This window comes from Camelus ferus, chromosome 18, assembly GCF_009834535.1.
Source record: "Camelus ferus isolate YT-003-E chromosome 18, BCGSAC_Cfer_1.0, whole genome shotgun sequence".
NCBI classification, from domain to species: Eukaryota; Metazoa; Chordata; class Mammalia; order Artiodactyla; family Camelidae; genus Camelus; species Camelus ferus.
The window spans coordinates 19,898,937-19,912,046 of NC_045713.1; the positions used below are offsets into that span (position 1 = coordinate 19,898,937).

General features: G+C 45.1%; 1 protein-coding gene across 1 annotated transcript in view; it reads right to left on the reverse strand.

The window, feature by feature from the left end:
- KIAA0556 (KIAA0556 ortholog) overlaps positions 1–13,110 on the reverse strand; it is a 173,989-nt gene that overhangs the window by 142,685 nt on the left and 18,194 nt on the right.

The window sequence follows — 13,110 nt, forward strand, 5'->3', positions numbered from 1 at the left end:
CAGACGTAAAGAGCCAAAGAGAGGGGATTTTCTGGGACCCTAGAGGGCCCCAGACACTGGTTCACCACTCTCGACACCATCTTTGTCATTGTGCCAGCCAGATGCATCCCTGCCCTTGGCTTCTGGGAGGCACCCACTCAGAGCCCTGTAATGAAGTAACATCGTCCCTGTTTTGCTAAAGCTAGATTGAGTTTATTTTTCTAAACTGAGTCCTAAGTAGTACAAACATTTGCCTTGCAGACTTGTTACAAGAAACAGTAATATATGAAAAACACTTACCTCAGTGCCTGGCCCGTAAATAACACCCAATACGTGGTTGCTAATATTATTATTATAATCAAGCCACAAGGACACACTATTACAGGAACTGGACAAATTAATCATCTTGCCCAGTCATCTAAATTACTCTTCCCCTGAAGGGTGGCATGCCATGGGGTTCTGTCCTTGGTCCTATCCCAGGCCATAATTTTATCAATGGCTGGATCTGGCTGTTAAAGCCTGTTTATTAAGTCTGCAGATGACATTCAGATGGGAAGCACATGGAATCAACTAGATGACGGAATCTGGGTTCAAAGATCAATTTCTGCAGGCTAGCGATGGTGCAAGAACAGCTTGATAAAACGCATCACAGCCGGGGTAAAGGTCCTACACGAGGAGAGGCACTGGAAAAGTCTGCTTGGGAAAAGTTCATGAGACAAAGGCAGGGCTTTTAGCTAATGTGTTCAGGGAGAGCTAACAGAGTGATGTGGCTGCCAAAATCTACCACCACCACGGCACACACAATGAGCGAGATGGAAATCTTGTCAGGAGCTGAGAGAAGAAGTGAACTAACATGTTTCAGCACCTACTGTGTGCCAGGCCCCATGTTAAAAACTTGACACACTGTTTCAACTGATACTCTCATTAACCTGTGAGGCAGGGATTATAATCACTATTCCCATTTGACAGGTGAGGAAGCTGAGGCTTAGAGAAGTGAAGGGACTTGATCAGTGTGGTTGAGAGCACGGTAAGCATTTGAACCCAGTTCTTACTAGAAAGTACACGCCATCCCCATAGTGTACACTGATCTGTTCATAGTTGGAATATTCAGTTTGGTTCTGATATGGTGTATTTTTAGAGAAAGATGAACTTGTCCCAATGAAGGTGATCAGGAAGGTGAAAACTCTAACAAGAAGTCACCTTGAGACTGAATCAAGAGCAAGTACACACATCAGCCTCTTCTACCCAATGACATAAAAATGACAACAGTTAAAATTTGTAAGAGATGGGAAGGGGAGGAGAGGGGGCTACTAGCAGATTTAAAATGTTGAGAAATCCCTGAGAAATGGATGGCAGACAGAACTGGATTAGTGAAAAGAAGCACAGGCCAAATCAGAAGCGAGGAAGGACTGCTGTGATAGGGGAAGGTGGTCTTGGGCTGCTCTAAACATGGAGGCAACACATTCTCCAGGGGGAGGAGGGGGGTGAGGTCAAAGATCAAGAGGCTAATTGAAAACGCCTAAGGGGACACCAGGAAGTGGCCCTTCAATCCACTCAGCTTGTAGCAGCTGTGGCTGTGGGTCTCTGGGACAGAAAGACAGGGCATATCCATAAGGCAAAGGAAGATCTTGTGCTCAGAATACAAACTATTTGCATCACACTTCCTGTAGCAATTTCCACTCCTCTGCCTGCAATCACTGGCAGCAAATCAGAGTTAAAAAAGAAACAGCATCCACAGAGAAGGAAACGGGAGCTCACATCCCATAGAAGGGCACATATTCACAAATCACCAGACAATCCAGGAAAACTCACACTGGGAAAGAGAGTGGCCAACTCAACAGAACTAACAACCAAAGAAACAGAGATAACAATGCAAGCAGAGACATCAAACATATATTTAATATTCTCAGAGGGATAAGAGAGGACATTGACTCCACTGAACAAGAACAACCCATTACGGAAAATAATTAGAAATCACAAGTACAACATTTAATCATCAAAATTTAAAAAATCAAAAAGAGGCTGGAGGAATAACTCTCCCAGACTTCAGACAATACTATAGAGCTACAGTCATCAAGACAGCATGGTATTGGTACCAAAACAGACATATAGACCAATGGAACAGAATAGAGAGCCCAGAAATGAACCCACAAACTTTTGGTCAACTCATCTTTGACAAAGGAGGCAAGAATATACATTGGAATAAAGACAGTCTCTTCAGCAAATGGTGTTGGGAAAACTGGACAGCAGCATGTAAAACAATGAAGCTAGAACACTCCCTTACACCATATACAAAAATCAACTCAAAATGGATTAAAGACTTAAACATAAGACAAGATACAATAAACCTCCTAGAGGAAAACATAGGCAAAACATTATCTGACATACATTTAAAAATTTTTATCCTAGAAGAAATAAAAGCAAGAATAAACAAATGGGACCTAATGAAACTTACAAGCTTCTGCACAGCAAAGGAAACCAGAAATAAAACAAGAAGAAAACCTACGGAATGGGAGAAAATTTTTGCAAGTGAAACCGACAAAGGCTTGATCTCCAGAATATATAAGCAGCTCATATGACTCAATAAGAAAAAAATAAACAACCCAAACCAAAAATGGGCAGAAGACCTAAACAAGCAATTCTCCAAGGAAGACATACAAATGATCAAAAAGCACATGAAAAAATGCTCAATATCACTAATTATCAGAGAAATGCAAATCAAAACTACAATGAGGTATCACCTCACACCAGTCAGAATGGCCGTCATTCAAAAATCCACAAATGACAAATGCTGGAGAGGCTGTGGAGAAAGGGGAACCCTCCTAAACTGCTGGTGGGAATGCAGTTTGGTGCAGCCACTATGGAAAACAGTGTGGAGATTCCTCAAAAGACTAGGAATAGACTTACCATATGACCCAGGAATCCCACTCCTGGGCTTGTATCCAGAAGGAAATCTCCTTCAGGATGACACCTGCACCCCAATGTTCATAGCAGCACTATTTACAATAGCCAAAACATGGAAACAGCCTAAATGTCCATCAACAGGTGACTGAATAAAGAAGATGTGGTATATTTATACAATGGAATACTACTCAGCCATAAAAATCGACAACATAATGCCATTTGCAGCAACATGGATGCTCCTGGAGAATGTCATTCTAAGTGAAGTAAGCCAGAAAGAGAAAGAAAAATACCATATGAGATCGCTCATATGTGGAATCTAAAAAACAAAAACAAAAACAAACAAACAAAAACAAAGTGTAAATAAAGGACAGAAATAGACTCACAGACAGAGAATACAGACTTGTGGTTACCAGGGGGGTGGAGGGTGGGAAGGGATAGACTGGGATTTCAAAATTGTAGAATAGACTACACTGTATAGCACAGGGAAGTATACACAAAATGTTATGATAACTCACAGAGAAAAAAATGTGACAATGAGTGTGTATATGTCCATGAATAAAAAAATTGTGCTGAACACTGGAATTTGACACAACATTGTAAAATGATTATAAATCAATAAAAAGTGTTAAAAAAATTTAAAAAATCAAAAGACAATGAAAACTAGAATAGATACAGATATAGAAAAAAATTATTGAGCTGGAAGATCAGGCAAAAATATTTCCCCCAAACACAGGAATAAGGACAAAGAGTACTGGCAAACATATCATAGGTTGTTAAAAATCCACTATTAGCAAGGTGTTAGAGAGTCTGGCATTCTCAGATATTTTTAGTAGGCGTATAAATTATTAGGTTTTTCTTATGAGGCTATTTCTAGATTTCTTGTCATGTGAGCCAAACAAATCTCTATTGTGAAGCCAAGGGTCAGCAAATTATACCCCACAGGCCAAATCTGACCCACTGCCTATTTTTGTCAATAAAGTTTTGTGGGAACACAGCCACCCTCATTAATTAACATATTGACTATGGCCATTTTCAATGACAGAGTTGAGTCATTGTGACAAAGACAGCATGGCCTTTTACAGAAAAAGTTTGCTGATCCCTGGTTTGGGCCATTGCTAGTTGGGTTTCCTATCAATTGCAGCCCAGTGCACTCCAACTGAAACAATGACTAGAATTGTAAAAACAGGAAAAAGTTCAGAAAGAAGAAAATCCAACTGATAACAAGGTTATTCCTAGAAAGGGGAATTAGGTTGGGGTATGCTGGAAGAGGAATTTTTATTTAATGCACAAACTTGAAATTTTAAAAACAATGACAATTAACTCAAATGAGTTTGTGATTTAATTTTTCTAATAAAAGCACAACTGAAGGTTTAGACCACCATGTTTAAGAATGAACTACTGATACATTTAAAAACATGGATGAATCTCACAGACATGATTAACAAAAAACCAAAAGGCAAGAAGAGTGCTGACTCTGTGAATCATTTATATGAAGTTCAAATACAGGCAAAACTAATTTATGCTGGTAGAGTCAAGATCGTGGTTGCCCTTGGCGCTAACAGTAGTCTGTATTTTGATGTGGGTCATGCCAAGACAGGAGTATTACTAGATGAAAATTCATAAAGCTGAACACCAAAGACTGTCCACTCTGTGGATGTAAGTTATACCTCAATAAATAAAAAAGAGTAATGGAAGGTAGACAATTTTTAATTGTCCCTTAGCATGATCTTAATCTTGAAATATATATATTTGCATAGAGAAAAGCTAGAAGGAAACAAAAAGACAAGTGATAGTGATTAGCTAGGGGGTAAGATAATGCCTAATTGCTGTAGCTTTCTGCATTTTCTACTTCTCTATAATCAGTATGCATTCGTTTTAGACTCAGAAAGAGATTAAAATGTATAATGCAGGCCCCACAGAGGTAAAACGCCTGCAGATGTGAACTACACCAACCCTGCCTCCCCCAGCAACCCCAGCTGATGGAACATGGAGTGAACAGGCCCCAGCGGTGGGACTTGAATAGCATACACTTAAAGGGCACGTAATTACAGGTGTGGTTCTAAGTACTTCATGTGTGTTATTTAATCTCACAACAGCCCCAAGAGGTGTCACTACGCTGTCAGCTCCATTCTGCAGACAGAAAACAGAAGCCCAGAGAGGTTATGTAAAGTGCCAAAGACCACACAGCGAATGAAGAGGTAGAACCAGGATATAAATCCAAGCAATCCAACCTGGACCGCTTCCCTGCCCTTGACCGCTCCTGCCAATCCTGCTCTCATGTGCCAAACCGTCTCCCAGGGCATCAACAAAGCACGAGTGGCCCGATGAAATTTTTTGGAAGGAGTTTAGGCTTCTACATTAAACGAAAGAAAGGGCATCAAAGTGGTCATCCTGGGAAAAGAAACTGAGAGCTTTGTTGAATTTTCCTACACTTATTTCACAATTTTTGTTTTGAAATACACAGTGGATGGGGACAGGGAGGGGCACATAATCTCTACAGTGGCCTCTAATGGGATGCAGCCATCACTCACAGGGCTTAGCTGGGGGAGGTGAGTGTTGGACCATCTCAGCTCATCAGGCGAGGAAACTGAGGCTCCCACTTATCCAGCAGTCACTGCGCCTGCCTCCCATTCACCTGCCCTGCCCTGTGGTCCCAGGAGTCTGGGGTCCTCCTGTCTAGCTCTAAACCAGCAGCAGGGTCCAGAGGAAGGAGAGGGAAAGTGGCCAGTATGAGAGCCAGGGGTGTCCTGAGTGGGGCTGGGTTTCCTGTGTTTATCTCCCTAACCTCACTGAGCCCTCAGACACCTGAGGAGGAAGGACAGATATCGCCCATTTTATAGATAAAGAAACCGAATCTGAGAATGGTTAAAACACGTGCCTAAGCTCCCCCAACTGCCTCCAAAAGCAACCCACGCTCTCGCCACTTCACCACAGTGCACAGAACGTGCAGTATCAGCTGGGCCCTGCACTTGCTGTCTTAACTGGGGTTCGGGGCCTCACTGCTCTGAGCCAGCATTCCTCACGTGCGAGATGAGGATGCTTGCCTCACTGGGTGCGGTGGGCGCGGACATGAAAGCCATGTTTAACAATGGCGCTATTTGTCTGCTTTACCAGCTTGGTCAGGTGCTGGTCAGCGGCGGTGCTTTGCCGGCCCGCTAGCCTCTCCCGCGTCTTCTGGTAACTAGATTCTGATGGTCCTTTGGGAAAAGATCCCTTCCTTACTGTGTGCTTAATGGCGGTGGGGATGGGACCTCTCTTTTGCTGAAACTTCTTAGAGAAGTATAATAAAAACAGCAAAAAGCAGGAAAAGAGGAAGAAGCCCCTGTCACTCACTTACTACACATCAGGCATCGTTTGGAGCACCTGTGAGGTAGGCGCCACTATTAACCCCATTCTACATATGAAGAAACTGAGGCTCAGAGGCAGAGGAGCATTGGGTAAGCGATGAGTCAGGGTGCGACCCCAGGCGTCTGGCTCCAGTGCCTGCGCTTTCCCCTCACACGCTCTCTAGCCTCTAACCACTGGAGCTGCCAGTGGCCAGTTTACATGGAGAAGGACCAGCCGCTGGAGAATGGCCATGCTGCGGAAGGAGGCAGAGTCAGAAGAACTGAGTCTGAGCACCTAGATCCAGCCATGCCTGATGTGGTCTACCCCTGAACTGTACAGCTCAAGCGAGACAACACATTCCCTTTGTTTGCTGAGGCTGATTTGAGGAAGGCTTCTGTCATTTGAACAGAGACTAAGAGACATGGCTTGTGGGCCCTAATGAAGCTGAAGTCATAGGACCACTGGCTCTTACCAGACCTGGAGCAATCAAAGGGGAAACAGAGGCCCAGAATGGGGAGAGTGGGTGTGCCTAAGGTCAGCCGAGGTGACTTAGGGCTGGAGCCCAGGTGGCCTGGCATTCTCACGCCCTTCACCCTGCTCCTTCAGAGGTGTCCCCCAGCTGACCAACAGCTCACACGGGCCCATTTTCACCCAGGACACACACCTTTCATGAGTAATTTGCAGGAACCTCCTTCCCTTAGATAGCATCATTCTCTTTTTAAATTGTATTCTGTATTCTATAAAGTGATTTCGGTGGGAGCAGGGGAGAGGTAAAGACAGACTCTGGGCAATTTCATGCCCAAGATCTGAGGATATAGGAAACTCTGATGATGCTCTGTTGAAGGGCACATGGCTTATCCAAAACCGACTCGGGAAGAGGCGGCTGTCAACATTATCTCCTTCCGGTCACAAACTGCAGCTCTCTGATGGGTATTTTCCTCGAGTTTAATCTTGTGCTGGAAGCCAAGCTGATACCAGGAAGGTTTTAGACATGTCAATCTCCTTCCTGGCATTTTATCAGAAATTGATTCTCTTTGCTTTTCGAAGCTCGAGTCTTGGCCTGGCCATTGTTAAATGTGGGTTACGGGCGCCGTGTCTGGGTACGTGTCTCCTGCAGCTCCCAGCCTGATTGCAGGTGTCTGGTGATTCAAGGGCAAGGTAATTCTCGCAGGAGGGATTACGTGATGTTCCATTGCACCGAAAAGGTGAGGAACAATGGCCCAACCCTCAGCCTGCCTTTTCTTAGCAAGAGTTCTCTTCCACTTCTGCCTTTAAAAGGATTAGCTTTTTTTTAAAAAAAGGCCATTTTGCCCTAAATATAATACTAATTATAATACGGATGCTAAATTATAATACCCAGCATTTATTGAGCTCCTGGTAAATGCTGGGCACCGTTCTAAGCACTTTGCACGCATCAGCTCACTGTATCCTTACCCCAACGCTATGCTGCATCCCTTCTCTTTAGAAGAGGACGTCAGGTCACAGACAGGAACGGTAACCTGCCTGAGTGATGGTGCTAGCCTGGGAATCTGGGCTGTTTGATTCCAGGGGTCACAGGTTCAACTACTTGGCTATGCTGCTTGTAATCCTGCCATGTGACTTATGTTGTTCATGTCACCGGGGCCCCCACTGTCCACGCTCTCAAAGCTACAGAGACCAAGACCCAAAGAAGCAGAAAGACGGACAACGATCCCTTCACCACGGGGAATGCATTTGGCAGTTGGAGGTTAAAATGAATTTAGCTCCTCTCTGCCCAGCAATGAGAACTAAAAGGCTTCATTTCGGGAAAAGTGCAGATTTGGAGTGTCAGCTGTCCTATCGGGCAGACTCTTGTAATGCAGCGCCATCAGCTGACAGGGTCTTTTTTTTCTCTCCCTTCCTTTTTAAAAAAAAAAAAATTTTTTTAACAGTTTGAACAAAGAGGTTGAGCTCTGTAAATATGGAAGGGGCAGCTCCTGATTCCCCCAGGAGACAAGTTGCAAGAACACTGAGAAGTGAAGAGAGGAAAGGGAAGGGTCTGCTGTTTGCACGCTAGTGGGGTCTGAAATTCACAGGAGTCAACTTGCAATTGGCCGAGACAGGTGCTCGGAGCTGAGGGCCTGTGAGAGATGGTGTGCAGAAATCGAGGTGCTGGGCAGGACCCCAAGTCCTTCTCAGGACAATGCCCTGCTCCCACTCCCTTCAGGAAAAGTGGACTAGGAAACTGCAACACAGAGCACAGCATGAGTGCCTCAGCCAAGGGCAGCCACGCTTGAACCAGGCCCGAATTCTCCAAGATGTCCTGGAACAAAAAAACTCTTCCCCTTTCATCCACTGTTAAAAGACAAATTAGAAACAATTCTAAAAAGCACATACCCTTTGATCCATTCATTGTACTTCTAAGAATTTAACCTTCGGCTATTCCTGCACACGGGCGCAGAGATGCCTGCTCTGGGATATCCTTTCAAGCACTCTTGTAGCAGCAAAAGATTATTAACAGCCTAGATGAGTCATTAACTGGGAACTAGTCATATATTTACGGACAGGTCCACAATCCTTTATATGTAATTTTTCAGTAGCAAAACCAGATCTGAACTGACATAAAATTTAAAGTCTTTATTTACCCCCACTTAGTATGAATATTCGTATTTTCCTGCAGATATGTCGGTATATTTGACTGCAGCATGCTAACCCAGGCCATAATGGGATGGTATGACTTTCAAAAGAAAAAAAAAACATGAAACATGTTTGGCCCCAAAGCTCTCAAAGAAAGGACTGTGGTTTTGTGCATTCACAATGGAGGACTAGGCAGCTATCAAAAAGAATGAATGAGATTTGTACATATGTCCTGCTATAGAATGTTCTCCAAGACATGTTGCTAGGTAAAAAAAAAAAAAAAAAAAATCCAGAACACAACAATGTGTATTGCCTGCTACAATTGTGTTGGGGGGGGGGCGGGTAGAGGGGAGAGGTAGGGACAGAGAAGGATAGATTGGAATATTTCTAGAAGGACACACAAGACATTGATTACAGCAGTTCTCTCTTGGGAGGGCAACTGGAGAGCTAATGCCAAGAGCACTGTAACCCCCTAAATGCCCTTTAGTATTGATCAGCCAGGTTGATCAGACTCTGTCTCTGGACTCTGGACTCAGAGAGGGAGCAGCTGGCAGAGAGGAGCATCAAGACAACAACGAGGTGCGGGGGCCAGAGGAGGGCGGAAGTGTGTGCAAAGCAGCACACAGACAGGGTTGTCCAGAGACCCCCCTCCATCCCAAGAGGCACCCTGGATCCTGGCCTCCCTCATTTGCTGTGTTCCCCTGAGATCCCAGTCTCCTCTTTTACTTGGAAAAGATGAAAGCAGTCTCTAATCCTCGCACTGCAAGGCTCTGCATAACAGCAGGAATGGTTCGTGTGTGCGTGTGTGTGTGCATGTGTGTGCACGCTTTTGCGTGCATGCAATGGGAAGGCTTAACGCTTTCTAGGTGGTTAAGTTAAAAGGCTTTTGTAGCCCTTTACAGTGTGAACTCAGCAGAGGAGAGTGCTGTCAAGAGCATTTTCCTGAATCTCCAATCAGCTGCAAAAGAAGGCAGTCCATTATCACAGAGGCCTGGCAGAGTGGTTTACCGTGGGGGCCCCAGAGCTGGCCTGCCAGGGGCACACTTGCCTGGGGGCACACAGACAGGAGACCAGAAGGCCGGAATCAGCCTAAAGTCCACCTGGAGCAAGGGAGACCCCTTCAGTACTAAGTGCAATTGTGCTGCCTTTTCCATCCAAGGGCATGACTGTCTCTGTTAAATTCTAGACACTTTAAGTAATGATTACAAGTATGTAACAACTAACATTTATGGAATGTTTACTCTGGCTCAGGCACTTTATTACTGCCTTTATTCTGTGTACCAAGTCTCCAAGGTGGGAATTATCACATGAGGTGAGAGGGGTCAAGAGACTCTTCCAAGGTCACGTGGCAAGGATTTGAGGCAGAAGCACATGGTGGGCATGAATTCAGAGTCACCGGGGACCTCCGTGGCTCTGCGTAGTAGTAGAAGGACAGGTCCCCAGTGCCGTATCTGTGAGCGCCACGGTGCTGGGGGGAAGGGGGTAAGTGATGAATAAAGATTTCTTCCTCTTCTGTGGTTTCTTTTTTTTTTTTTTCTTAAACACTATATGATAAATCTACTTTCTAATGATTCTTGAGTAAACTACAATGACCACAATTTCAAAATCATTCATAATTCATGACCAAGGGCCATAAACACTATATAATCTCCACAGGCAGGAGCCGTGAATCTTTGCTAGAGAAGAAGCAGAGAATATTTTTACTGGCAATACCAAAAGTATCTACTGACCAACCATCAAAAATACATTTTGCAGAAATGACTGTAACCTTCCAAAGCCTCAGTTAAAGCCGCCTCTTCCACTAAGTCTTCTCTCCCTCCTCTGGCACCCACTGGGGCTTTGTCTGGGTCTTCTCTATAATGGCTGTCATTCGCTTCTATGATTTGTGCCTGTTTGTGTCTGTTAGAGGGCCTGAGAATCAAAGCATCCTTGGGGTTGGGCAGGCATGCAGTGCATGCGGAAACACCTGGGTGAGAACCATTAATACGTGTCAAGAGCCGGTTCGCATCCCTGACTGCACATCAGAACCACTTGGGGGGATTAAAACATTCTGATGCCTGGGTCACACCCCCAGAGATTCTGATTTAACCAGTTTGGAAAGAGACTCGGGTGATTCTAACGTGCGGCAACATCTGTGAATCGCTGACATCAAGCACTCAGCACAGGGCTGGCACCATGTGGTCGCTGAAACCTGCTCGCTGTCCAGTCAGTTGTAGGGGACAGGAAGGGCCCCATCGAAAGGGGGAGCATCCTCAACAAAAGCCATTGCCCACTCTTGTCTTATAGGAATAAGGACTCTGTGTTGTCATTCTCCATTTTTCTGAAGAAGCCAGAAGTCTGCATTTTTATGTGAAACCTCCCAATTTTTTAATGTGTCCACCTAATTAAAAAACAATTGTAATAGGGTCTGGGCCAAACAAAACACATCTTTGGGCTGAATGTGGCCTGGCAAGCTCATTGAGAAAGCATCCCATCCTCCGTTTGCCGTGCTGGCCCATAACCACGCAGAGAGGTACCTGATCCCCACCCAGGATGGAAACTGCACATTCACCTGCCAATGTGTGAGCTGGCCCATACTCCCTACCACCGAAGAAACGTGACACATGTCCCTGTCTGCTTGTTCAACAGGCTTGTCTTTTCCTCGCCTTTCATGGGGACAAAGCTTCATCTCTACCTGGTATCCTGTGTAAGGCACAGAGTGTCAGAAAGTGCAGATTTCACAGACAACGGAGTGGGGAGGGAGGCGGAAAGAGGAGGTGGGTGGGAAAGGCATGTTATAATATATCAACATGAGCATCCTGGCAGCTTGCTATTAGTTTCTTTCTCTTGTTTTTCTACCCAAACAAAAGCCTTGTTAAGAGAGTCAGCATTCCTTTTGCAGAGGGCCTGAAACCATTTTAAACATTGTTCAGGGTTAAACCTGGATGTTGTGATAAACAACCCCGCTTTCCATTTTCCCTCACTTCAAGCGTTTTTCAGAAGAGTGATCTGAAATGCTCTGGGGCGACAGGCATGATGGGAGTAGCTGGGGAAGGGCAATTAGAGGAGTCCTGTTGCCAAGGAGAGAGAGGAGGGGAGGGGGAAGTATCTCAACTAGTTACCCGCCACCCTGTGTCATCCTTTCCCAGCTAATTTCTTAATGCGGATGAACGGGATGCCATTATTCTGTGACGAAGATCTCAGTTAGGGTGAAACAATTAATTACTGGGCTGGGGGGCAGAGTCCCCACTCTTGGTGACTTAACAGAGGGAGACCAGATGCCTGAGAGCGAATCTGTGCTCACTTTCGTTCTTGGAGCCACCCCCAGGTTTCTGGAGGGACTTTGTGGAGACAGGCACACCTGCTCCTGCCCCCAGAAAAATGCCCCCCACAGAAAGGAGTAGGGAAAACCCAGCCTAGTTCAGCTTCTCAAGTGCCCACTGAGGCTGACGTTGAAGAGTTTTCAGGAGCATCCAAGTTCCTAAGTTATCCCCTAGCCCTCATATGGGATAGACTGATTAAATAAGAAGAGAAGCCATACTGGTTGTTCTGGCTCCAGCTGAGAAAGGAGGCAACAGGAGAGAGGATGAAAGCTACAGCAAAGCACATGTGACCCAGTGCGGTCCAACCCTGACCTGCCTCCTCAGAGCTGGCTGTGGGTGAGGCCAACACAGCGGAAGCAGAGGCACGAGAGATGCAAAGAGAAGGATCAAGTCTTATGGCCATTTTGGGGCCCTTCGTCCCAGCTGAGCCTGAGAAATTCCTTTTGTCTTTGGAATCAGGTCACTTTACGACCAAGAGTGTTAGGACCTAAGTGACGATGAGCTTCAGGATGGGTCAATATTTATGACAAGCCACGTGCCTTCACAGCCCTCCACCCACGTGCCACTAAGTAAGACTCACATGTAAACTCCCAGGAGCTTGGGACCTGATCAGATGTCCCTTTGGTAATTTATGGGTCCCAGCCACCACTTCCCACCTCAGACTCAGTGAGTTTTTTTTTTTTTTTTTGCTTGCATTTTTACTGAAATATCTTTTTTTTAACTTTTTAATTGAGTTATAGTCATTTTACAATGTTGTGTCGAATTTCAGACTCAGTGATCTTGCCGCTTTCCTGATTCCTGTCTCTCTGACTTTGACCATGCTGCTTACTTGGCCTGGAAAACTACTCACCCCTCTAGGGTTGGCCTGCACATCAGCTGTACTGCAAAGCCTTTCTTGATACCCCTGGCAGAGGTAGGTGACCCCTTTTCTGTACTGAAATTCCACTCTGGGTCCTTCTCTCACTGTACTGTAATGATCTCATTATGCATCCCTTCCAGTTGT